This window comes from Crinia signifera, unplaced genomic scaffold, assembly GCF_055691185.1.
Source record: "Crinia signifera unplaced genomic scaffold, ASM5569118v1 HAP2_SCAFFOLD_130, whole genome shotgun sequence".
Lineage (NCBI taxonomy): Eukaryota > Metazoa > Chordata > Amphibia > Anura > Myobatrachidae > Crinia > Crinia signifera.
This window is the reverse complement of record NW_028142023.1, coordinates 278,164-301,786: the sequence shown is the minus strand read 5'-3', so window position 1 is coordinate 301,786 and position 23,623 is coordinate 278,164. Positions and strand designations below refer to the sequence as shown.

Below are 23,623 nucleotides of genomic sequence, written 5' to 3'. Positions count from 1 at the left end.
ACACTTGCTAGGTTAGCCTTCTAACTTTCAACATCGAGCCCATAACTCTAACACTGAACATACCTGCAGCCTATCCTTAATTCTTTTCCTTCCAATGCCTAACTCCAAAATCTCTTAGTATCTTACCATGACCCTTCCTATCTGCAGCATAACCTTAAACATACTCCTATAGTTCCAAACTCTTAACCTCCCTTCTTAGTGCCTAACCATTACCCCACCCCCTGCCATTGAACCATAACATCCCCTACACATAGGACAGAGTTCCAAAATCAGTCGTTGTACCAGTGTTTGGGATTCTGCTATCAGTTTCCTGACTTGCAGCTTCCCGAATGCCAGGATGCCCAATGCATCCAATTGTAATCACTTCAAGTTAATTTTTATGTCTCTACAGTCTTTAGAAATATTTTTGAAAAGTATCTAGTAGATATGATAAACTTTTTTGAACTCTGTTGTTGAATTGTCCCAGCAACTATCATACACCAGATAGAATTTGAACTTTAAGAGAAAATAACTGATTTTGTTTTTGGAAAATAATTATGGCAGCAGTGGGATTTTAACCCACGCCTCCAAAGAGACTGGAGCCTAAATCCAGCGCCTTAGACCGCTCGGCCATGCTACCACAATTTAAGGTAGCTCATAGTTTCTCACAGTCTGGAATCTAGAACTAGAATTACAGAAAATGTTGTTGTTGTAGTAAAGAAATACGTAAAAATCTGTTTTATGTTAAGCATTTTAGATGCTCTTAACATAAGTGAGAATTTTTTTTTAAAGAATATTGGTTGCCATGCAATCTAGATGAGAAATGGTAAATTTTTAATTAATTTGCATTTTAGTCGAGTTTACCACTTTGAAACCAATCACTGACATTTTCTTTGAAAAATTTATATGGCAGCTTTGGGAAGTTAGCAAAGAAAGAAATTAGCTGTTATAACAATGTGATGATGAACACTTATTTTTTAATTGAATTGCATTATTGTGGAAAGAACAATGAAAACATCAACCTCTAACAATATATATCAATAATAAATATGGCAGCAGTGGGATTTGAACCCACGCCTCCAGCGCCTTAGACCGCTCGGCCATGCTACCTCATGGGTGCAGTGTTCATGTGGCTCAAAGATCTATCAAATGATTATTTAAATGTGTTTTGTTCACTTTATATGAAGTAAAAAAACATATTGAGATTTATTAGAGCATTCACATATGGTTAGGGTTAGGTACGTGATACTGGTGCTTGGGTTTCTGGTGGTCATTGCAATATTAGGGACATCTCAATGCTCACAATTCTGACACTTGCTAGGTTAGCCTTCTAACTTTCAACATCGAGCCCCTAACTCTAACACTGAACATACCTGCAGCCTATCCTTAATTCTTTTCCTTCCAATGCCTAACTCCAAAACCTCTTAGTATCTTACCATGACCCTTCCTATCTGCAGCATAACCTTAAACATACTCCTATAGTTCCAAACTCTTAACCTCCCTTCTAAGTGCCTAACCATTACCCCACCCCCTGCCATTGAACCATAACATCCCCTACACATAGGACAGAGTTCCAAAATCAGTCGTTTTACCAGTGTTTGGGATTCTGCTATCAGTTTCCTGACTTGCAGCTTCCCGAATGCCAGGATGCCCAATGCATCCAATTGTAATCACTTCAAGTTAATTTTTATGTCTCTACAGTCTTTAGAAATATTTTTGAAAAGTATCTAGTAGATATGATAAACTTTTTTGAACTCTGTTGTTGAATTGTCCCAGCAACTATCATACACCAGATAGAATTTGAACTTTAAGAGAAAATAACTGATTTTGTTTTTGGAAAATAATTATGGCAGCAGTGGAATTTGAACCCACGCCTCCGAATAGACTGGAGCCTAAATCCAGCGCCTTAGACCGCTCGGCCATGCTACCACACTTAAAGGTAACTCATAGTTTCTCACAGTCTGGAATCTAGAACTAGAAATTACAGAAAATGTTGTTGTTGTAGTAAAGAAATATGTAAAAATCTGTTTTATGTTAAGCATTTTAGATGCTCTTAACATAAGTGAAATTTTTTTTTTAAAGAATATTGGTTGCCATGCAATCTAGATGAGAAATGGTTAATTTTTAATTAATTTGCATTTTAGTCGAGTTTACCACTTTGAAACCAATCACTGACATTTTCTTTGAAAAATTTATATGGCAGCTTTGGGAAGTTAGCAAAGAAAGAAATTAGCTGTTATAACAATGTGATGATGAACACTTATTTTTTAATTGAATTGCATTATTGTGGAAAGAACAATGAAAACATCAACCTCTAACAATATATATCAATAATAAATATGGCAGCAGTGGGATTTGAACCCACGCCTCCAAAGAGACTGGAGCCTTAATCCAGAGCCTTAGACCGCTCGGCCATGCTACCTCATGGGTGCAGTGTTCATGTGGCTTAAAGATCTATCAAATGATTATTTAAATGTGTTTTGTTCACTTTATATGAAGTAAAAAAACATATTGAGATTTATTAGAGCATTCACATATGGTAAGGGTTAGGTACGTGATACTGGTGCTTGGGTTTCTGGTGGTCATTGCAATATTAGGGACATCTCAATGCTCACAATTCTGACACTTGCTAGGTTAGCCTTCTAACTTTCAACATCGAGCCCCTAACTCTAACACTGAACATACCTGCAGCCTATCCTTAATTCTTTTCCTTCCAATGCCTAACTCCAAAATCTCTTAGTATCTTACCATGACCCTTCCTATCTGCAGCATAACCTTAAACATACTCCTATAGTTTCAAACTCTTAACCTCCCTTCTTAGTGCCTAACCATTACCCCACCCCCTGCCATTGAACCATAACATCCCCTACACATAGGACAGAGTTCCAAAATCAGTCGTTTTACCAGTGTTTGGGATTCTGCTATCAGTTTCCTGACTTGCAGCTTCCCGAATGCCAGGATGCCCAATGCATCCAATTGTAATCACTTCAAGTTAATTTTTATGTCTCTACAGTCTTTAGAAATATTTTTGAAAAGTATCTAGTAGATATGATAAACTTTTTTGAACTCTGTTGTTGAATTGTCCCAGCAACTATCATACACCAGATAGAATTTGAACTTTAAGAGAAAATAACTGATTTTGTTTTTGGAAAATAATTATGGCAGCAGTGGGATTTGAACCCACGCCTCCGAAGAGAGTGGAGCCTAAATCCAGCGCCTTAGACCGCTCGGCCATGCTACCACACTTAAAGGTAACTCATAGTTTCTCACAGTCTGGAATCTAGAACTAGAATTACAGAAAATGTTGTTGTTGTAGTAAAGAAATACGTAAAAATATGTTTTATGTTAAGCATTTTAGATGCTCTTAACATAAGTGAGAATTTTTTTTTAAAGAATATTGGTTGCCATGCAATCTAGATGAGAAATGGTTAATTTTTAATTAATTTGCATTTTAGTCGAGTTTACCACTTTGAAACCAATCACTGACATTTTCTTTGAAAAATTTATATGGCAGCTTTGGGAAGTTAGCAAAGAAAGAAATTAGCTGTTATAACAATGTGATGATGAACACTTTTTTTCTAATTGAATTGCATTATTGTGGAAATAACAATGAAAACATCAATCTCTAACAATATATATCAATAATAAATATGGCAGCAGTGGGATTTGAACCCACGCCTCCGAAGAGACTGGAGCCTTAATCCAGCGCCTTAGACCGCTCGGCCATGCTACCTCATGGGTGCAGTGTTCATGTGGCTCAAAGATCTATCAAATGATTATTTAAATGTGTTTTGTTCACTTTATATGAAGTAAAAAAACATATTGAGATTTATTAGAGCATTCACATATGGTTAGGGTTAGGTACGTGATACTGGTGCTTGGGTTTCTGGTGGTCATTGCAATATTAGGGACATCTCAATGCTCACAATTCTGACACTTGCTAGGTTAGCCTTCTAACTTTCAACATCGAGCCCCTAACTCTAACACTGAACATACCTGCAGCCTATCCTTAATTCTTTTCCTTCCAATGCCTAACTCCAAAACCTCTTAGTATCTTACCATGACCCTTCCTATCTGCAGCATAACCTTAAACATACTCCTATAGTTCCAAACTCTTAACCTCCCTTCTAAGTGCCTAACCATTACCCCACCCCCTGCCATTGAACCATAACATCCCCTACACATAGGACAGAGTTCCAAAATCAGTCGTTTTACCAGTGTTTGGGATTCTGCTATCAGTTTCCTGACTTGCAGCTTCCCGAATGCCAGGATGCCCAATGCATCCAATTGTAATCACTTCAAGTTAATTTTTATGTCTCTACAGTCTTTAGAAATATTTTTTGAAAAGTATCTAGTAGATATGATAAACTTTTTTGAACTCTGTTGTTGAATTGTCCCAGCAACTATCATACACCAGATAGAATTTGAACTTTAAGAGAAAATAACTGATTTTGTTTTTGGAAAATAATTATGGCAGCAGTGGGATTTGAACCCACGCCTCCAAAGAGACTGGAGCCTAAATCCAGCGCCTTAGACCACTCGGCCATGCTACCACACTTAAAGGTAACTTATAGTTTCTCACAGTCTGGAATCTAGAACTAGAATTACTGAAAATGTTGTTGTTGTAGTAAAGAAATACGTAAAAATATGTTTTATGTTAAGCATTTTAGATGCTCTTAACATAAGTGAGAAAAGATTTTTTTTAAAGAATATTGGTTGCCATGCAAACTAGATGAGAAATGGTTAATTTTTAATTAATTTGCATTTTAGGCGAGTTTACCACTTTGAAACCAATCACTGACATTTTCTTTGAAAAATTTATATGGCAGCTTTGGGAAGTTAGCAAAGAAAGAAATTAGCTGTTATCACAATGTGATGATGAACACTTATTTTTTAATTGAATTGCATTATTGTGGAAAGAACAATGAAAACATCAACCTCTAACAATGTATATCAATAATAAATATGGCAGCAGTGGGAGTTGAACCCACGCCTCCAGCGCCTTAGACCGCTCGGCCATGCTACCTCATGGGTGCAGTGTTCATGTGGCTCAAAGATCTATCAAATGATTATTTAAATGTGTTTTGTTCACTTTATATGAAGTAAAAAAACATATTGAGATTTATTAGAGCATTCACATATGGTTAGGGTTAGGTACGTGATACTGGTGCTTGGGTTTCTGGTGGTCATTGCAATATTAGGGACATCTCAATGCTCACAATTCTGACACTTGCTAGGTTAGCCTTCTAACTTTCAACATCGAGCCCATAACTCTAACACTGAACATACCTGCAGCCTATCCTTAATTCTTTTCCTTCCAATGCCTAACTCCAAAATCTCTTAGTATCTTACCATGACCCTTCCTATCTGCAGCATAACCTTAAACATACTCCTATAGTTCCAAACTCTTAACCTCCCTTCTTAGTGCCTAACCATTACCCCACCCCCTGCCATTGAACCATAACATCCCCTACACATAGGACAGAGTTCCAAAATCAGTCGTTTTACCAGTGTTTGGGATTCTGCTATCAGTTTCCTGACTTGCAGCTTCCCGAATGCCAGGATGCCCAATGCATCCAATTGTAATCACTTCAAGTTAATTTTTATGTCTCTACAGTCTTTAGAAATATTTTTGAAAAGTATCTAGTAGATATGATAAACTTTTTTGAACTCTGTTGTTGAATTGTCCCAGCAACTATCATACACCAGATAGAATTTGAACTTTAAGAGAAAATAATTGATTTTGTTTTTGGAAAATAATTATGGCAGCAGTGGGATTTGAACCCACGCCTCCAAAGAGACTGGAGCCTAAATCCAGCGCCTTAGACCACTCGGCCATGCTACCACACTTAAAGGTAACATATAGTTTCTCACAGTCTGGAATCTAGAACTAGAATTACTGAAAATGTTGTTGTTGTAGTAAAGAAATACGTAAAAATATGTTTTATGTTAAGCATTTTAGATGCTCTTAACATAAGTGAGAAAAGATTTTTTTTAAAGAATATTGGTTGCCATGCAAACTAGATGAGAAATGGTTAATTTTTAATTAATTTGCATTTTAGTCGAGTTTACCACTTTGAAACCAATCACTGACATTTTCTTTGAAAAATTTATATGGCAGCTTTGGGAAGTTAGCAAAGAAAGAAATTAGCTGTTATCACAATGTGATGATGAACACTTATTTTTTAATTGAATTGCATTATTGTGGAAAGAACAATGAAAACATCAACCTCTAACAATGTATATCAATAATAAATATGGCAGCAGTGGGAGTTGAACCCACGCCTCCAGCGCCTTAGACCGCTCGGCCATGCTACCTCATGGGTGCAGTGTTCATGTGGCTCAAAGATCTATCAAATGATTATTTAAATGTGTTTTGTTCACTTTATATGAAGTAAAAAAACATATTGAGATTTATTAGAGCATTCACATATGGTTAGGGTTAGGTACGTGATACTGGTGCTTGGGTTTCTGGTGGTCATTGCAATATTAGGGACATCTCAATGCTCACAATTCTGACACTTGCTAGGTTAGCCTTCTAACTTTCAACATCGAGCCCATAACTCTAACACTGAACATACCTGCAGCCTATCCTTAATTCTTTTCCTTCCAATGCCTAACTCCAAAATCTCTTAGTATCTTACCATGACCCTTCCTATCTGCAGCATAACCTTAAACATACTCCTATAGTTCCAAACTCTTAACCTCCCTTCTTAGTGCCTAACCATTACCCCACCCCCTGCCATTGAACCATAACATCCCCTACACATAGGACAGAGTTCCAAAATCAGTCGTTTTACCAGTGTTTGGGATTCTGCTATCAGTTTCCTGACTTGCAGCTTCCCGAATGCCAGGATGCCCAATGCATCCAATTGTAATCACTTCAAGTTAATTTTTATGTCTCTACAGTCTTTAGAAATATTTTTGAAAAGTATCTAGTAGATATGATAAACTTTTTTGAACTCTGTTGTTGAATTGTCCCAGCAACTATCATACACCAGATAGAATTTGAACTTTAAGAGAAAATAACTGATTTTGTTTTTGGAAAATAATTATGGCAGCAGTGGGATTTTAACCCACGCCTCCAAAGAGACTGGAGCCTAAATCCAGCGCCTTAGACCGCTCGGCCATGCTACCACAATTTAAGGTAGCTCATAGTTTCTCACAGTCTGGAATCTAGAACTAGAATTACAGAAAATGTTGTTGTTGTAGTAAAGAAATACGTAAAAATCTGTTTTATGTTAAGCATTTTAGATGCTCTTAACATAAGTGAGAATTTTTTTTTAAAGAATATTGGTTGCCATGCAATCTAGATGAGAAATGGTAAATTTTTAATTAATTTGCATTTTAGTCGAGTTTACCACTTTGAAACCAATCACTGACATTTTCTTTGAAAAATTTATATGGCAGCTTTGGGAAGTTAGCAAAGAAAGAAATTAGCTGTTATAACAATGTGATGATGAACACTTATTTTTTAATTGAATTGCATTATTGTGGAAAGAACAATGAAAACATCAACCTCTAACAATATATATCAATAATAAATATGGCAGCAGTGGGATTTGAACCCACGCCTCCAGCGCCTTAGACCGCTCGGCCATGCTACCTCATGGGTGCAGTGTTCATGTGGCTCAAAGATCTATCAAATGATTATTTAAATGTGTTTTGTTCACTTTATATGAAGTAAAAAAACATATTGAGATTTATTAGAGCATTCACATATGGTTAGGGTTAGGTAAGTGATACTGGTGCTTGTGTTTCTGGTGGTCATTGCAATATTAGGGACATCTCAATGCTCACAATTCTGACACTTGCTAGGTTAGCCTTCTAACTTTCAACATCGAGCCCATAACTCTAACACTGAACATACCTGCAGCCTATCCTTAATTCTTTTCCTTCCAATGCCTAACTCCAAAACCTCTTAGTATCTTACCATGACCCTTCCTATCTGCAGCATAACTTTAAACATACTCCTATAGTTCCAAACTCTTAACCTCCCTTTTTAGTGCCTAACCATTACCCCAGCCCCTGCCATTGAACCATAACATCCCCTACACATAGGACAGAGTTCCAAAATCAGTCGTTTTACCAGTGTTTGGGATTCTGCTATCAGTTTCCTGACTTGCAGCTTCCCGAATGCCAGGATGCCCAATGCATCCAATTGTAATCACTTCAAGTTAATTTTTATGTCTCTACAGTCTTTAGAAATATTTTTGAAAAGTATCTAGTAGATATGATAAACTTTTTTGAACTCTGTTGTTGAATTGTCCCAGCAACTATCATACACCAGATAGAATTTGAACTTTAAGAGAAAATAACTGATTTTGTTTTTGGAAAATAATTATGGCAGCAGTGGGATTTGAACCCACGCCTCCGAATAGACTGGAGCCTAAATCCAGCGCCTTAGACCGCTCGGCCATGCTACCACACTTAAAGGTAACTCATAGTTTCTCACAGTCTGGAATCTAGAACTAGAAATTACAGAAAATGTTGTTGTTGTAGTAAAGAAATATGTAAAAATCTGTTTTATGTTAAGCATTTTAGATGCTCTTAACATAAGTGAAATTTTTTTTTAAAGAATATTGGTTGCCATGCAATCTAGATGAGAAATGGTTAATTTTTAATTAATTTGCATTTTAGTCGAGTTTACCACTTTGAAACCAATCACTGACATTTTCTTTGAAAAATTTATATGGCAGCTTTGGGAAGTTAGCAAAGAAAGAAATTAGCTGTTATAACAATGTGATGATGAACACTTATTTTTTAATTGAATTGCATTATTGTGGAAAGAACAATGAAAACATCAACCTCTAACAATATATATCAATAATAAATATGGCAGCAGTGGGATTTGAACCCACGCCTCCAAAGAGACTGGAGCCTTAATCCAGAGCCTTAGACCGCTCGGCCATGCTACCTCATGGGTGCAGTGTTCATGTGGCTTAAAGATCTATCAAATGATTATTTAAATGTGTTTTGTTCACTTTATATGAAGTAAAAAAACATATTGAGATTTATTAGAGCATTCACATATGGTAAGGGTTAGGTACGTGATACTGGTGCTTGGGTTTCTGGTGGTCATTGCAATATTAGGGACATCTCAATGCTCACAATTCTGACACTTGCTAGGTTAGCCTTCTAACTTTCAACATCGAGCCCCTAACTCTAACACTGAACATACCTGCAGCCTATCCTTAATTCTTTTCCTTCCAATGCCTAACTCCAAAATCTCTTAGTATCTTACCATGACCCTTCCTATCTGCAGCATAACCTTAAACATACTCCTATAGTTTCAAACTCTTAACCTCCCTTCTTAGTGCCTAACCATTACCCCACCCCCTGCCATTGAACCATAACATCCCCTACACATAGGACAGAGTTCCAAAATCAGTCGTTTTACCAGTGTTTGGGATTCTGCTATCAGTTTCCTGACTTGCAGCTTCCCGAATGCCAGGATGCCCAATGCATCCAATTGTAATCACTTCAAGTTAATTTTTATGTCTCTACAGTCTTTAGAAATATTTTTGAAAAGTATCTAGTAGATATGATAAACTTTTTTGAACTCTGTTGTTGAATTGTCCCAGCAACTATCATACACCAGATAGAATTTGAACTTTAAGAGAAAATAACTGATTTTGTTTTTGGAAAATAATTATGACAGCAGTGGGATTTGAACCCACGCCTCCGAAGAGAGTGGAGCCTAAATCCAGCGCCTTAGACCGCTCGGCCATGCTACCACACTTAAAGGTAACTCATAGTTTCTCACAGTCTGGAATCTAGAACTAGAATTACAGAAAATGTTGTTGTTGTAGTAAAGAAATACGTAAAAATATGTTTTATGTTAAGCATTTTAGATGCTCTTAACATAAGTGAGAATTTTTTTTTAAAGAATATTGGTTGCCATGCAATCTAGATGAGAAATGGTTAATTTTTAATTAATTTGCATTTTAGTCGAGTTTACCACTTTGAAACCAATCACTGACATTTTCTTTGAAAAATTTATATGGCAGCTTTGGGAAGTTAGCAAAGAAAGAAATTAGCTGTTATAACAATGTGATGATGAACACTTTTTTTCTAATTGAATTGCATTATTGTGGAAATAACAATGAAAACATCAATCTCTAACAATATATATCAATAATAAATATGGCAGCAGTGGGATTTGAACCCACGCCTCCGAAGAGACTGGAGCCTTAATCCAGCGCCTTAGACCGCTCGGCCATGCTACCTCATTGGTGCAGTGTTCATGTGGCTCAAAGATCTATCAAATGATTATTTAAATGTGTTTTGTTCACTTTATATGAAGTAAAAAAACATATTGAGATTTATTAGAGCATTCACATATGGTTAGGGTTAGGTACGTGATACTGGTGCTTGGGTTTCTGGTGGTCATTGCAATATTAGGGACATCTTAATGCTCACAATTCTGACACTTGCTCGGTTAGCCTTCTAACTTTCAACATCGAGCCCCTAACTCTAACACTGAACATACCTGCAGCCTATCCTTAATTCTTTTCCTTCCAATGCCTAACTCCAAAACCTCTTAGTATCTTACCATGACCCTTCCTATCTGCAGCATAACCTTAAACATACTCCTATAGTTCCAAACTCTTAACCTCCCTTCTTAGTGCCTAACCATTACCCCGCCCCCTGCCATTGAACCATAACATCCCCTACACATAGGACAGAGTTCCAAAATCAGTCGTTTTACCAGTGCTTGGGATTCTGCTATCAGTTTCCTGACTTGCAGCTTACCGAATGCCAGGATGCCCAATGCATCCAATTGTAATCACTTCAAGTTAATTTTTATGTCTGTACAGTCTTTAGAAATATTTTTGAAAAGTATCTAGTAGATATGATAAACTTTTTTGAACTCTGTTGTTGAATTGTCCCAGCAACTATCATACACCAGATAGAATTTGAACTTTAAGAGAAAATAACTGATTTTGTTTTTGGAAAATAATTATGGCAGCAGTGGGATTTGAACCCACGCCTCCGAAGAGACTGGAGCCTAAATCCAGCGCCTTAGACCGCTCGGCCATGCTACCACACTTAAAGGTAACTCATAGTTTCTCACAGTCTGGAATCTAGAACTAGAAATTACAGAAAATGTTGTTGTTGTAGTAAAGAAATACGTAAAAATCTGTTTTATGTTAAGCATTTTAGATGCTCTTAACATAAGTGAGAATTTTTTTTTAAAGAATATTGGTTGCCATGCAATCTAGATGAGAAATGGTTAATTTTTAATTAATTTGCATTTTAGTCGAGTTTACCACTTTGAAACCAATCACTGACATTTTCTTTGAAAAATTTATATGGCAGCTTTGGGAAGTTAGCAAAGAAAGAAATTAGCTGTTATAACAATGTGATGATGAACACTTATTTTTTAATTGAATTGCATTATTGTGGAAAGAACAATGAAAACATCAACCTCTAACAATATATATCAATAATAAATATGGCAGCAGTGGGATTTGAACCCACGCCTCCAAAGAGACTGGAGCCTTAATCCAGCGCCTTAGACCGCTCGGCCATGCTACCTCATGGGTGCAATGTTCATGTGGCTCAAAGATCTATCAAATGATTATTTAAATGTGTTTTGTTCACTTTATATGAAGTAAAAAAACATATTGAGATTTATTAGAGCATTCACATATGGTTAGGGTTAGGTACGTGATACTGGTGCTTGGGTTTCTGGTGGTCATTGCAATATTAGGGACATCTCAATGCTCACAATTCTGACACTTGCTAGGTTAGCCTTCTAACTTTCAACATCGAGCCCCTAACTCTAACACTGAACATACCTGCAGCCTATCCTTAATTCTTTTCCTTCCAATGCCTAACTCCAAAATCTCTTAGTATCTTACCATGACCCTTCCTATCTGCAGCATAACCTTAAACATACTCCTATAGTTCCAAACTCTTAACCTCCCTTCTTAGTGCCTAACCATTACCCCACCCCCTGCCATTGAACCATAACATCCCCTACACATAGGACAGAGTTCCAAAATCAGTCGTTTTACCAGTGTTTGGGATTCTGCTATCAGTTTCCTGACTTGCAGCTTCCCGAATGCCAGGATGCCCAATGCATCCAATTGTAATCACTTCAAGTTAATTTTTATGTCTCTACAGTCTTTAGAAATATTTTTGAAAAGTATCTAGTAGATATGATAAACTTTTTTGAACTCTGTTGTTGAATTGTCCCAGAAACTATCATACACCAGATAGAATTTGAACTTTAAGAGAAAATAACTGATTTTGTTTTTGGAAAATAATTATGGCAGCAGTGGGATTTTAACCCACGCCTCCAAAGAGACTGGAGCCTAAATCCAGCGCCTTAGACCGCTCGGCCATGCTACCACAATTTAAGGTAGCTCATAGTTTCTCACAGTCTGGAATCTAGAACTAGAATTACAGAAAATGTTGTTGTTGTAGTAAAGAAATACGTAAAAATCTGTTTTATGTTAAGCATTTTAGATGCTCTTAACATAAGTGAGAATTTTTTTTTAAAGAATATTGGTTGCCATGCAATCTAGATGAGAAATGGTAAATTTTTAATTAATTTGCATTTTAGTCGAGTTTACCACTTTGAAACCAATCACTGACATTTTCTTTGAAAAATTTATATGGCAGCTTTGGGAAGTTAGCAAAGAAAGAAATTAGCTGTTATAACAATGTGATGATGAACACTTATTTTTTAATTGAATTGCATTATTGTGGAAAGAACAATGAAAACATCAACCTCTAACAATATATATCAATAATAAATATGGCAGCAGTGGGATTTGAACCCACGCCTCCAGCGCCTTAGACCGCTCGGCCATGCTACCTCATGGGTGCAGTGTTCATGTGGCTCAAAGATCTATCAAATGATTATTTAAATGTGTTTTGTTCACTTTATATGAAGTAAAAAAACATATTGAGATTTATTAGAGCATTCACATATGGTTAGGGTTAGGTACGTGATACTGGTGCTTGGGTTTCTGGTGGTCATTGCAATATTAGGGACATCTCAATGCTCACAATTCTGACACTTGCTAGGTTAGCCTTCTAACTTTCAACATCGAGCCCCTAACTCTAACACTGAACATACCTGCAGCCTATCCTTAATTCTTTTCCTTCCAATGCCTAACTCCAAAACCTCTTAGTATCTTACCATGACCCTTCCTATCTGCAGCATAACCTTAAACATACTCCTATAGTTCCAAACTCTTAACCTCCCTTCTAAGTGCCTAACCATTACCCCACCCCCTGCCATTGAACCATAACATCCCCTACACATAGGACAGAGTTCCAAAATCAGTCGTTTTACCAGTGTTTGGGATTCTGCTATCAGTTTCCTGACTTGCAGCTTCCCGAATGCCAGGATGCCCAATGCATCCAATTGTAATCACTTCAAGTTAATTTTTATGTCTCTACAGTCTTTAGAAATATTTTTGAAAAGTATCTAGTAGATATGATAAACTTTTTTGAACTCTGTTGTTGAATTGTCCCAGCAACTATCATACACCAGATAGAATTTGAACTTTAAGAGAAAATAACTGATTTTGTTTTTGGAAAATAATTATGGCAGCAGTGGGATTTGAACCCACACCTCCAAAGAGACTGGAGCCTAAATCCAGCGCCTTAGACCACTCGGCCATGCTACCACACTTAAAGGTAACTTATAGTTTCTCACAGTCTGGAATCTAGAACTAGAATTAATGAAAATGTTGTTGTTGTAGTAAAGAAATACGTAAAAATATGTTTTATGTTAAGCATTTTAGATGCTCTTAACATAAGTGAGAAAAGATTTTTTTTAAAGAATATTGGTTGCCATGCAAACTAGATGAGAAATGGTTAATTTTTAATTAATTTGCATTTTAGTCGAGTTTACCACTTTGAAACCAATCACTGACATTTTCTTTGAAAAATTTATATGGCAGCTTTGGGAAGTTAGCAAAGAAAGAAATTAGCTGTTATCACAATGTGATGATGAACACTTATTTTTTAATTGAATTGCACTATTGTGGAAAGAACAATGAAAACATCAACCTCTAACAATGTATATCAATAATAAATATGGCAGCAGTGGGAGTTGAACCCACGCCTCCAGCGCCTTAGACCACTCGGCCATGCTACCTCATGGGTGCAGTGTTCATGTGGCTCAAAGATCTATCAAATGATTATTTAAATGTGTTTTGTTCACTTTATATGAAGTAAAAAAACATATTGAGATTTATTAGAGCATTCACATATGGTTAGGGTTAGGTACGTGATACTGGTGCTTGGGTTTCTGGTGGTCATTGCAATATTAGGGACATCTCAATGCTCACAATTCTGACACTTGCTAGGTTAGCCTTCTAACTTTCAACATCGAGCCCATAACTCTAACACTGAACATACCTGCAGCCTATCCTTAATTCTTTTCCTTCCAATGCCTAACTCCAAAATCTCTTAGTATCTTACCATGACCCTTCCTATCTGCAGCATAACCTTAAACATACTCCTATAGTTCCAAACTCTTAACCTCCCTTCTTAGTGCCTAACCATTACCCCACCCCCTGCCATTGAACCATAACATCCCCTACACATAGGACAGAGTTCCAAAATCAGTCGTTTTACCAGTGTTTGGGATTCTGCTATCAGTTTCCTGACTTGCAGCTTCCCGAATGCCAGGATGCCCAATGCATCCAATTGTAATCACTTCAAGTTAATTTTTATGTCTCTACAGTCTTTAGAAATATTTTTGAAAAGTATCTAGTAGATATGATAAACTTTTTTGAACTCTGTTGTTGAATTGTCCCAGCAACTATCATACACCAGATAGAATTTGAACTTTAAGAGAAAATAACTGATTTTGTTTTTGGAAAATAATTATGGCAGCAGTGGGATTTTAACCCACGCCTCCAAAGAGACTGGAGCCTAAATCCAGCGCCTTAGACCGCTCGGCCATGCTACCACAATTTAAGGTAGCTCATAGTTTCTCACAGTCTGGAATCTAGAACTAGAATTACAGAAAATGTTGTTGTTGTAGTAAAGAAATACGTAAAAATCTGTTTTATGTTAAGCATTTTAGATGCTCTTAACATAAGTGAGAATTTTTTTTAAAGAATATTGGTTGCCATGCAATCTAGATGAGAAATGGTTAATTTTTAATTAATTTGCATTTTAGTCGAGTTTACCACTTTGAAACCAATCACTGACATTTTCTTTGAAAAATTTATATGGCAGCTTTGGGAAGTTAGCAAAGAAAGAAATTAGCTGTTATAACAATGTGATGATGAACACTTATTTTTTAATTGAATTGCATTATTGTGGAAAGAACAATGAAAACATCAACCTCTAACAATATATATCAATAATAAATATGGCAGCAGTGGGATTTGAACCCACGCCTCCAAAGAGACTGGAGCCTTAATCCAGCGCCTTAGACCTCTCGGCCATGCTACCTCATGGGTGAAGTGTTCATGTGGCTTAAAGATCTATCAAATGATTATTTAAATGTGTTTTGTTCACTTTATATGAAGTAAAAAAACATATTGAGATTTATTAGAGCATTCACATATGGTTAGGGTTAGGTACGTGATACTGGTGCTTGGGTTTCTGGTGGTCATTGCAATATTAGAGACATCTCAATGCTCACAATTCTGACACTTGCTAGGTTAGCCTTCTAACTTTCAACATCGAGCCCCTAACTCTAACACTGAACATACCTGCAGCCTATCCTTAATTCTTTTCCTTCCAATGCCTAACTCCAAAATCTCTTAGTATCTTACCATGACCCTTCCTATCTGCAGCATAACCTTAAACATACTCCTATAGTTCCAAACTCTTAACCTCCCTTCTTAGTGCCTAACCATTACCCCACCCCCTGCCATTGAACCATAACATCCCCTACACATAGGACAGAGTTCCAAAATCAGTCGTTTTACCAGTGTTTGGGATTCTGCTATCAGTTTCCTGACTTGCAGCTTCCCGAATGCCAGGATGCCCAATGCATCCAATTGTAATCACTTCAAGTTAATTTTTATGTCTCTACAGTCTTTAGAAATATTTTTGAAAAGTATCTAGTAGATATGATAAACTTTTTTGAACTCTGTTGTTGAATTGTCCCAGCAACTATCATACACCAGATAGAATTTGAACTTTAAGAGAAAATAACTGATTTTGTTTTTGGAAAATAATTATGGCAGCAGTGGGATTTGAACCCACACCTCCGAAGAGAGTGGAGCCTAAATCCAGCGCCTTAGACCGCTCGGCCATGCTACCACACTTAAAGGTAACTCATAGTTTCTCACAGTCTGGAATCTAGAACTAGAATTACAGAAAATGTTGTTGTTGTAGTAAAGAAATACGTAAAAATATGTTTTATGTTAAGCATTTTAGATGCTCTTAACATAAGTGAGAATTTTTTTTTAAAGAATATTGGTTGCCATGCAATCTAGATGAGAAATGGTTAATTTTTAATTAATTTGCATTTTAGTCGAGTTTACCACTTTGAAACCAATCACTGACATTTTCTTTGAAAAATTTATATGGCAGCTTTGGGAAGTTAGCAAAGAAAGAAATTAGCTGTTATAACAATGTGATGATGAACACTTTTTTTCTAATTGAATTGCATTATTGTGGAAATAACAATGAAAACATCAACCTCTAACAATATATATCAATAATAAATATGGCAGCAGTGGGATTTGAACCCACGCCTCCGAAGAGACTGGAGCCTTAATCCAGCGCCTTAGACCGCTCGGCCATGCTACCTCATGGGTGCAGTGTTCATGTGGCTCAAAGATCTATCAAATGATTATTTAAATGTGTTTTGTTCACTTTATATGAAGTAAAAAAACATATTGAGATTTATTAGAGCATTCACATATGGTTAGGGTTAGGTACGTGATACTGGTGCTTGGGTTTCTGGTGGTCATTGCAATATTAGGGACATCTTAATGCTCACATTTCTGACACTTGCTAGGTTAGCCTTCTAACTTTCAACATCGAGCCCCTAACTCTAACACTGAACATACCTGCAGCCTATCCTTAATTCTTTTCCTTCCAATGCCTAACTCCAAAACCTCTTAGTATCTTACCATGACCCTTCCTATCTGCAGCATAACCTTAAACATACTCCTATAGTTCCAAACTCTTAACCTCCCTTCTTAGTGCCTAACCATTACCCCACCCCCTGCCATTGAACCATAACATCCCCTACACATAGGACAGAGTTCCAAAATCAGTCGTTTTACCAGTGCTTGGGATTCTGCTATCAGTTTCCTGACTTGCAGCTTACCGAATGCCAGGATGCCCAATGCATCCAATTGTAATCACTTCAAGTTAATTTTTATGTCTGTACAGTCTTTAGAAATATTTTTGAAAAGTATCTAGTAGATATGATAAACTTTTTTGAACTCTGTTGTTGAATTGTCCCAGCAACTATCATACACCAGATAGAATTTGAACTTTAAGAGAAAATAACTGATTTTGTTTTTGGAAAATAATTATGGCAGCAGTGGGATTTGAACCCACGCCTCCGTAGAGACTGGAGCCTAAATCCAGCGCCTTAGACCGCTCGGCCATGCTACCACACTTAAAGGTAACTCATAGTTTCTCACAGTCTGGAATCTAGAACTAGAAATTACAGAAAATGTTGTTGTTGTAGTAAAGAAATACGTAAAAATCTGTTTTATGTTAAGCATTTTAGATGCTCTTAACATAAGTGAGAATTTTTTTTTAAAGAATATTGGTTGCCATGCAATCTAGATGAGAAATGGTTAATTTTTAATTAATTTGCATTTTAGTCGAGTTTACCACTTTGAAACCAATCACTGACATTTTCTTTGAAAAATTTATATGGCAGCTTTGGGAAGTTAGCAAAGAAAGAAATTAGCTGTTATAACAATGTGATGATGAACACTTATTTTTTAATTGAATTGCATTATTGTGGAAAGAACAATGAAAACATCAACCTCTAACAATATATATCAATAATAAATATGGCAGCAGTGGGATTTGAACCCACGCCTCCAAAGAGACTGGAGCCTTAATCCAGCGCCTTAGACCGCTCGGCCATGCTACCTCATGGGTGCAATGTTCATGTGGCTCAAAGATCTATCAAATGATTATTTAAATGTGTTTTGTTCACTTTATATGAAGTAAAAAAACATATTGAGATTTATTAGAGCATTCACATATGGTTAGGGTTAGGTACGTGATACTGGTGCTTGGGTTTCTGGTGGTCATTGCAATATTAGGGACATCTCAATGCTCACAATTCTGACACTTGCTAGGTTAGCCTTCTAACTTTCAACATCGAGCCCCTAACTCTAACACTGAACATACCTGCAGCCTATCCTTAATTCTTTTCCTTCCAATGCCTAACTCCAAAATCTCTTAGTATCTTACCATGACCCTTCCTATCTGCAGCATAACCTTAAACATACTCCTATAGTTCCAAACTCTTAACCTCCCTTCTTAGTGCCTAACCATTACCCCACCCCCTGCCATTGAACCATAACATCCCCTACACATAGGACAGAGTTCCAAAATCAGTCGTTTTACCAGTGTTTGGGATTCTGCTATCAGTTTCCTGACTTGCAGCTTCCCGAATGCCAGGATGCCCAATGCATCCAATTGTAATCACTTCAAGTTAATTTTTATGTCTCTACAGTCTTTAGAAATATTTTTGAAAAGTATCTAGTAGATATGATAAACTTTTTTGAACTCTGTTGTTGAATTGTCCCAGAAACTATCATACACCAGATAGAATTTGAACTTTAAGAGAAAATAACTGATTTTGTTTTTGGAAAATAATTATGGCAGCAGTGGGATTTGAACCCATGCCTCCGAAGAGACTGGAGCCTAACACCAGCGCCTTAGACCGCTCGGCCATGCTACCACACTTAAAGGTAAGTCATAGTTTCTCACAGTCTGGAATCTAGAACTAGAATTACAGAAAATGTTGTTGTTCTAGTAAAGAAATACGTAAAAATATGTTTTATGTTAATCATTTTAGATGCTCTTAACATAAGTGAGAATTTTTTTTTAAAGAATATTGGTTGCCATGCAATCTAGATGAGAAATGGTTAATTTTTAATTAATTTGCATTTTAGTCGAGTTTACCACTTTGAAACCAATCACTGACATTTTCTTTGAAAAATTTATATGGCAGCTTTGGGAAGTTAGCAAAGAAAGAAATTAGCTGTTATAACAATGTGATGATGAACACTTTTTTTCTAATTGAATTGCATTATTGTGGAAATAACAATGAAAACATCAACCTCTAACAATATATATCAATAATAAATATGGCAGCAGTGGGATTTGAACCCACGCCTCCGAAGAGACTGGAGCCTTAATCCAGCGCCTTAGACCGCTCGGCCATGCTACCTCATGGGTGCAGTGTTCATGTGGCTCAAAGATCTATCAAATGATTATTTAAATGTGTTTTGTTCACTTTATATGAAGTAAAAAAACATATTGAGATTTATTAGAGCATTCACATATGGTTAGGGTTAGGAACGTGATACTGGTGCTTGGGTTTCTGGTGGTCATTGCAATATTAGGGACATCTTAATGCTCACAATTCTTACACTTTCTAGGTTAGCCTTCTAACTTTCAACATCGAGCCCCTAACTCTAACACTGAACATACCTGCAGCCTATCCTTAATTCTTTTCCTTCCAATGCCTAACTCCAAAACCTCTTAGTATCTTACCATGACCCTTCCTATCTGCAGCATAACCTTAAACATACTCCTATAGTTCCAAACTCTTAACCTCCCTTCTTAGTGCCTAACCATTACCCCACCCCCTGCCATTGAACCATAACATCCCCTACACATAGGACAGAGTTCCAAAATCAGTCGTTTTACCAGTGTTTGGGATTCTGCTATCAGTTTCCTGACTTGCAGCTTACCGAATGCCAGGATACCCAATGCATCCAATTGTAATCACTTCAAGTTAATTTTTATGTCTCTACAGTCTTTAGAAATATTTTTGAAAAGTATCTAGTAGATATGATAAACTTTTTTGAACTCTGTTGTTGAATTGTCCCAGCAACTATCATACACCAGATAGAATTTGAACTTTAAGAGAAAATAACTTATTTTGTTTTTGGAAAATAATTATGGCAGCAGTGGGATTTGAACCCACGCCTCCAAAGAGACTGGAGCCTAAATCCAGCGCCTTAGACCGCTCGGCCATGCTACCACACTTAAAGGTAGCTCATAGTTTCTCACAGTCTGGAATCTAGAACTAGAATTACAGAAAATGTTGTTGTTGTAGTAAAGAAATACGTAAAAATCTGTTTTATGTTAAGCATTTTAGATGCTCTTAACATAAGTGAGAATTTTTTTTTAAAGAATATTGGTTGCCATGCAATCTAGATGAGAAATGGTTAATTTTTAATTAATTTGCATTTTAGTCGAGTTTACCACTTTGAAACCAATCACTGACATTTTCTTTGAAAAATTTATATGGCAGCTTTGGGAAGTTAGCAAAGAAAGAAATTAGCTGTTATAACAATGTGATGATGAACACTTATTTTTTAATTGAATTGCATTATTGTGGAAAGAACAATGAAAACATCAACCTCTAACAATATATATCAATAATAAATATGGCAGCAGTGGGATTTGAACCCACGCCTCCGAAGAGACTGGAGCCTAAATCCAGCGCCTTAGACCGCTCGGCCATGCTACCACACTTAAAGGTAACTCATAGTTTCTCACAGTCTGGAATCTAGAACTAGAAATTGCAGAAAATGTTGTTGTTGTAGTAAAGAAATATGTAAAAATCTGTTTTATGTTAAGCATTTTAGATGCTCTTAACATCAGTGAGAAAAGATTTTTTTTTAAAGAATATTGGTTGCCATGCAATCTAGATGAGAAATGGTTAACTTTTAATTAATTTGCATTTTAGTCGAGTTTACCACTTTGAAACCAATCACTGACATTTTCTTTGAAAAATTTATATGGCAGCTTTGGGAAGTTAGCAAAGAAAGAAATTAGTTGTTATAACAATGTGATGATGAACACTTATTTTTTAATTGAATTGCATTATTGTGGAAAGAACAATGAAAACATCAACCTCTAACAATATATATAAATTATAAATATGGCAGCAGTGGGATTTGAACCCACGCCTCCGAACAGACTGGAGCCTTAATCCAGCGCCTTAGACCGCTCGGCCATGCTACCTCATGGGTGCAGTGTTCATGTGGCTCAAAGATCTATCAAATGATTATTTAAATGTGTTTTGTTCACTTTATATGAAGTAAAAAAACATATTGAGATTTATTAGAGCATTCACATATGGTTAGGGTTAGGTACGTGATACTGGTGCTTGGGTTTCTGGTGGTCATTGCAATATTAGGGACATCTCAATGCTCACAATTCTGACACTTGCTAGGTTAGCCTTCTAACTTTCAACATCGAGCCCCTAACTCTAACACTGAACATACCTGCAGCCTATCCTTAATTCTTTTCCTTCCAATGCCTAACTCCAAAATCTCTTAGTATCTTACCATGACCCTTCCTATCTGCAGCATAACCTTAAACATACTCCTATAGTTCCAAACTCTTAACCTCCCTTCTTAGTGCCTAACCATTACCCCACCCCCTGCCATTGAACCATAACATCCCCTACACATAGGACAGAGTTCCAAAATCAGTCGTTTTACCAGTGTTTGGGATTCTGCTATCAGTTTCCTGACTTGCAGCTTCCTGAATGCCAGGATGCCCAATGCATCCAATTGTAATCACTTCAAGTTAATTTTTATGTCTCTACAGTCTTTAGAAATATTTTTGAAAAGTATCTAGTAGATATGATAGACTTTTTTGAACTCTGTTGTTGAATTGTCCCAGCAACTATCATACACCAGATAGAATTTGAACTTTAAGAGAAAATAACTGATTTTGTTTTTGGAAAACAGTTAATTTTTATGTCTCTACAGTCTTTAGAAATATTTTTGAAAAGTATCTAGTAGATATGATAAACTTTTTTGAACTCTGTTGTTGAATTGTCCCAGCAACTATCATACACCAGATAGAATTTGAACTTTAAGAGAAAATAACTGATTTTGTTTTTGGAAAATAATTATGGCAGCAGTGGGATTTGAACCCACGCCTCCGAAGAGACTGGAGCCTAAATCCAGCGCCTTAGACCGCTCGGCCATGCTCGGCCATGCTACCACACTTAAAGGTATTATATATCAATAATAAATATGGCAGCAGTGGGATTTGAACCCTCGCCTCCGAAGAGACTGGAGCCTTAATCCAGCGCCTTAGACCGCTCGGCCATGCTACCGCATGGGTGCAGTGTTCATGTGGCTCAAAGATCTATCAAATTATTATTTAAATGTGTTTTGTTCACTTTATATGAAGTAAAAAAACATATTGAGATTTATTAGAGCATTCACATATGGTTAGGGTTAGGTACGTGATACTGGTGCTTGGGTTTCTGGTGGTCATTGCAATATTAGGGACATCTCAATGCTCACAATTCTGACACTTGCTAGGTTAGCCTTCTAACTTTCAACATCGAGCCCCTAACTCTAACACTGAACATACCTGCAGCCTATCCTTAATTCTTTTCCTTCCAATGCCTAACTCCAAAATCTCTTAGTATCTTACCATGACCCTTCCTATCTGCAGCATAACCTTAAACATACTCCTATAGTTCCAAACTCTTAACCTCCCTTCTTAGTGCCTAACCATTACCCCACCCCCTGCCATTGAACCATAACATCCCCTACACATAGGACAGAGTTCCAAAATCAGTCGTTTTACCAGTGTTTGGGATTCTGCTATCAGTTTCCTGACTTGCAGCTTCCCGAATGCCAGGATGCCCAATGCATCCAATTGTAATCACTTCAAGTTAATTTTTATGTCTCTACAGTCTTTAGAAATATTTTTGAAAAGTATCTAGTAGATATGATAAACTTTTTTGAACTCTGTTGTTGAATTGTCCCAGCAACTATCATACACCAGATAGAATTTGAACTTTAAGAGAAATAACTGATTTTGTTTTTGGAAAATAATTATGGCAGCAGTGGGATTTGAACCCACGCCTCCGAAGAGACTGGAGCCTAAATCCAGCGCCTTAGACCGCTCGGCCATGCTACCACACTTAAAGGTAAGTCATAGTTTCTCACAGTCTGGAATCTAGAACTAGAATTACAGAAAATGTTGTTGTTGTAGTAAAGAAATACGTAAAAATATGTTTTATGTTAAGCATTTTAGATGCTCTTAACATAAGTGAGATTTTTTTTTTAAAGAATATTGGTTGCCATGCAATCTAGATGAGAAATGGTTAATTTTTAATTAATTTGCATTTTAGTCGAGTTTACCACTTTGAAACCAATCACTGACATTTTCTTTGAAAAATTTATATGGCAGCTTTGGGAAGTTAGCAAAGAAAGAAATTAGCTGTTATAACAATGTGATGATGAACACTTTTTTTCTAATTGAATTGCATTATTGTGGAAATAACAATGAAAACATCAACCTCTAACAATATATATCAATAATAAATATGGCAGCAGTGGGATTTGAACCCACGCCTCCGAAGAGACTGGGGCCTTAATCCAGCGCCTTAGACCGCTCGGCCATGCTACCTCATGGGTGCAGTGTTCATGTGGCTCAAAGATCTATCAAATTATTATTTAAA

The 23,623-nt window shown here is 36.6% G+C and overlaps 23 non-coding genes across 23 annotated transcripts; all 23 read right to left on the bottom strand.

Moving 5' to 3' along the window:
* Window positions 1-537: 537 nt before the first annotated feature.
* Window positions 538-619, bottom strand: TRNAL-UAG (transfer RNA leucine (anticodon UAG)). Its single transcript has one exon. It is a non-coding gene; the product is annotated as a tRNA-Leu (tRNA).
* Window positions 620-2,319: 1,700 nt separating this feature from the next.
* Window positions 2,320-2,401, bottom strand: TRNAL-AAG (transfer RNA leucine (anticodon AAG)). Its single transcript has one exon. It is a non-coding gene; the product is annotated as a tRNA-Leu (tRNA).
* A 1,229-nt stretch (window positions 2,402-3,630) lies between these two features.
* TRNAL-AAG (transfer RNA leucine (anticodon AAG)) lies at window positions 3,631-3,712 on the bottom strand. The gene has a single exon. It is a non-coding gene; the product is annotated as a tRNA-Leu (tRNA).
* Window positions 3,713-4,450: 738 nt separating this feature from the next.
* Window positions 4,451-4,532, bottom strand: TRNAL-UAG (transfer RNA leucine (anticodon UAG)). The gene has a single exon. It is a non-coding gene; the product is annotated as a tRNA-Leu (tRNA).
* Window positions 4,533-5,742: 1,210 nt separating this feature from the next.
* TRNAL-UAG (transfer RNA leucine (anticodon UAG)) lies at window positions 5,743-5,824 on the bottom strand. The gene has a single exon. It is a non-coding gene; the product is annotated as a tRNA-Leu (tRNA).
* Window positions 5,825-7,034: 1,210 nt separating this feature from the next.
* Window positions 7,035-7,116, bottom strand: TRNAL-UAG (transfer RNA leucine (anticodon UAG)). The gene has a single exon. It is a non-coding gene; the product is annotated as a tRNA-Leu (tRNA).
* A 1,699-nt stretch (window positions 7,117-8,815) lies between these two features.
* On the bottom strand, window positions 8,816-8,897 carry TRNAL-AAG (transfer RNA leucine (anticodon AAG)). The gene has a single exon. It is a non-coding gene; the product is annotated as a tRNA-Leu (tRNA).
* Window positions 8,898-10,126: 1,229 nt separating this feature from the next.
* Window positions 10,127-10,208, bottom strand: TRNAL-AAG (transfer RNA leucine (anticodon AAG)). The gene has a single exon. It is a non-coding gene; the product is annotated as a tRNA-Leu (tRNA).
* Window positions 10,209-10,945: 737 nt separating this feature from the next.
* TRNAL-UAG (transfer RNA leucine (anticodon UAG)) lies at window positions 10,946-11,027 on the bottom strand. Its single transcript has one exon. It is a non-coding gene; the product is annotated as a tRNA-Leu (tRNA).
* A 411-nt stretch (window positions 11,028-11,438) lies between these two features.
* Window positions 11,439-11,520, bottom strand: TRNAL-AAG (transfer RNA leucine (anticodon AAG)). The gene has a single exon. It is a non-coding gene; the product is annotated as a tRNA-Leu (tRNA).
* A 737-nt stretch (window positions 11,521-12,257) lies between these two features.
* On the bottom strand, window positions 12,258-12,339 carry TRNAL-UAG (transfer RNA leucine (anticodon UAG)). Its single transcript has one exon. It is a non-coding gene; the product is annotated as a tRNA-Leu (tRNA).
* A 1,207-nt stretch (window positions 12,340-13,546) lies between these two features.
* On the bottom strand, window positions 13,547-13,628 carry TRNAL-UAG (transfer RNA leucine (anticodon UAG)). The gene has a single exon. It is a non-coding gene; the product is annotated as a tRNA-Leu (tRNA).
* A 1,210-nt stretch (window positions 13,629-14,838) lies between these two features.
* On the bottom strand, window positions 14,839-14,920 carry TRNAL-UAG (transfer RNA leucine (anticodon UAG)). The gene has a single exon. It is a non-coding gene; the product is annotated as a tRNA-Leu (tRNA).
* Window positions 14,921-15,329: 409 nt separating this feature from the next.
* TRNAL-AAG (transfer RNA leucine (anticodon AAG)) lies at window positions 15,330-15,411 on the bottom strand. Its single transcript has one exon. It is a non-coding gene; the product is annotated as a tRNA-Leu (tRNA).
* Window positions 15,412-16,640: 1,229 nt separating this feature from the next.
* Window positions 16,641-16,722, bottom strand: TRNAL-AAG (transfer RNA leucine (anticodon AAG)). Its single transcript has one exon. It is a non-coding gene; the product is annotated as a tRNA-Leu (tRNA).
* Window positions 16,723-17,459: 737 nt separating this feature from the next.
* On the bottom strand, window positions 17,460-17,541 carry TRNAL-UAG (transfer RNA leucine (anticodon UAG)). Its single transcript has one exon. It is a non-coding gene; the product is annotated as a tRNA-Leu (tRNA).
* A 411-nt stretch (window positions 17,542-17,952) lies between these two features.
* Window positions 17,953-18,034, bottom strand: TRNAL-AAG (transfer RNA leucine (anticodon AAG)). The gene has a single exon. It is a non-coding gene; the product is annotated as a tRNA-Leu (tRNA).
* A 1,229-nt stretch (window positions 18,035-19,263) lies between these two features.
* Window positions 19,264-19,345, bottom strand: TRNAL-AAG (transfer RNA leucine (anticodon AAG)). Its single transcript has one exon. It is a non-coding gene; the product is annotated as a tRNA-Leu (tRNA).
* A 737-nt stretch (window positions 19,346-20,082) lies between these two features.
* Window positions 20,083-20,164, bottom strand: TRNAL-UAG (transfer RNA leucine (anticodon UAG)). Its single transcript has one exon. It is a non-coding gene; the product is annotated as a tRNA-Leu (tRNA).
* A 410-nt stretch (window positions 20,165-20,574) lies between these two features.
* TRNAL-UAG (transfer RNA leucine (anticodon UAG)) lies at window positions 20,575-20,656 on the bottom strand. Its single transcript has one exon. It is a non-coding gene; the product is annotated as a tRNA-Leu (tRNA).
* Window positions 20,657-21,071: 415 nt separating this feature from the next.
* Window positions 21,072-21,153, bottom strand: TRNAL-AAG (transfer RNA leucine (anticodon AAG)). The gene has a single exon. It is a non-coding gene; the product is annotated as a tRNA-Leu (tRNA).
* Window positions 21,154-22,054: 901 nt separating this feature from the next.
* Window positions 22,055-22,138, bottom strand: TRNAL-UAG (transfer RNA leucine (anticodon UAG)). The gene has a single exon. It is a non-coding gene; the product is annotated as a tRNA-Leu (tRNA).
* An 859-nt stretch (window positions 22,139-22,997) lies between these two features.
* TRNAL-UAG (transfer RNA leucine (anticodon UAG)) lies at window positions 22,998-23,079 on the bottom strand. Its single transcript has one exon. It is a non-coding gene; the product is annotated as a tRNA-Leu (tRNA).
* Window positions 23,080-23,623: the final 544 nt, after the last annotated feature.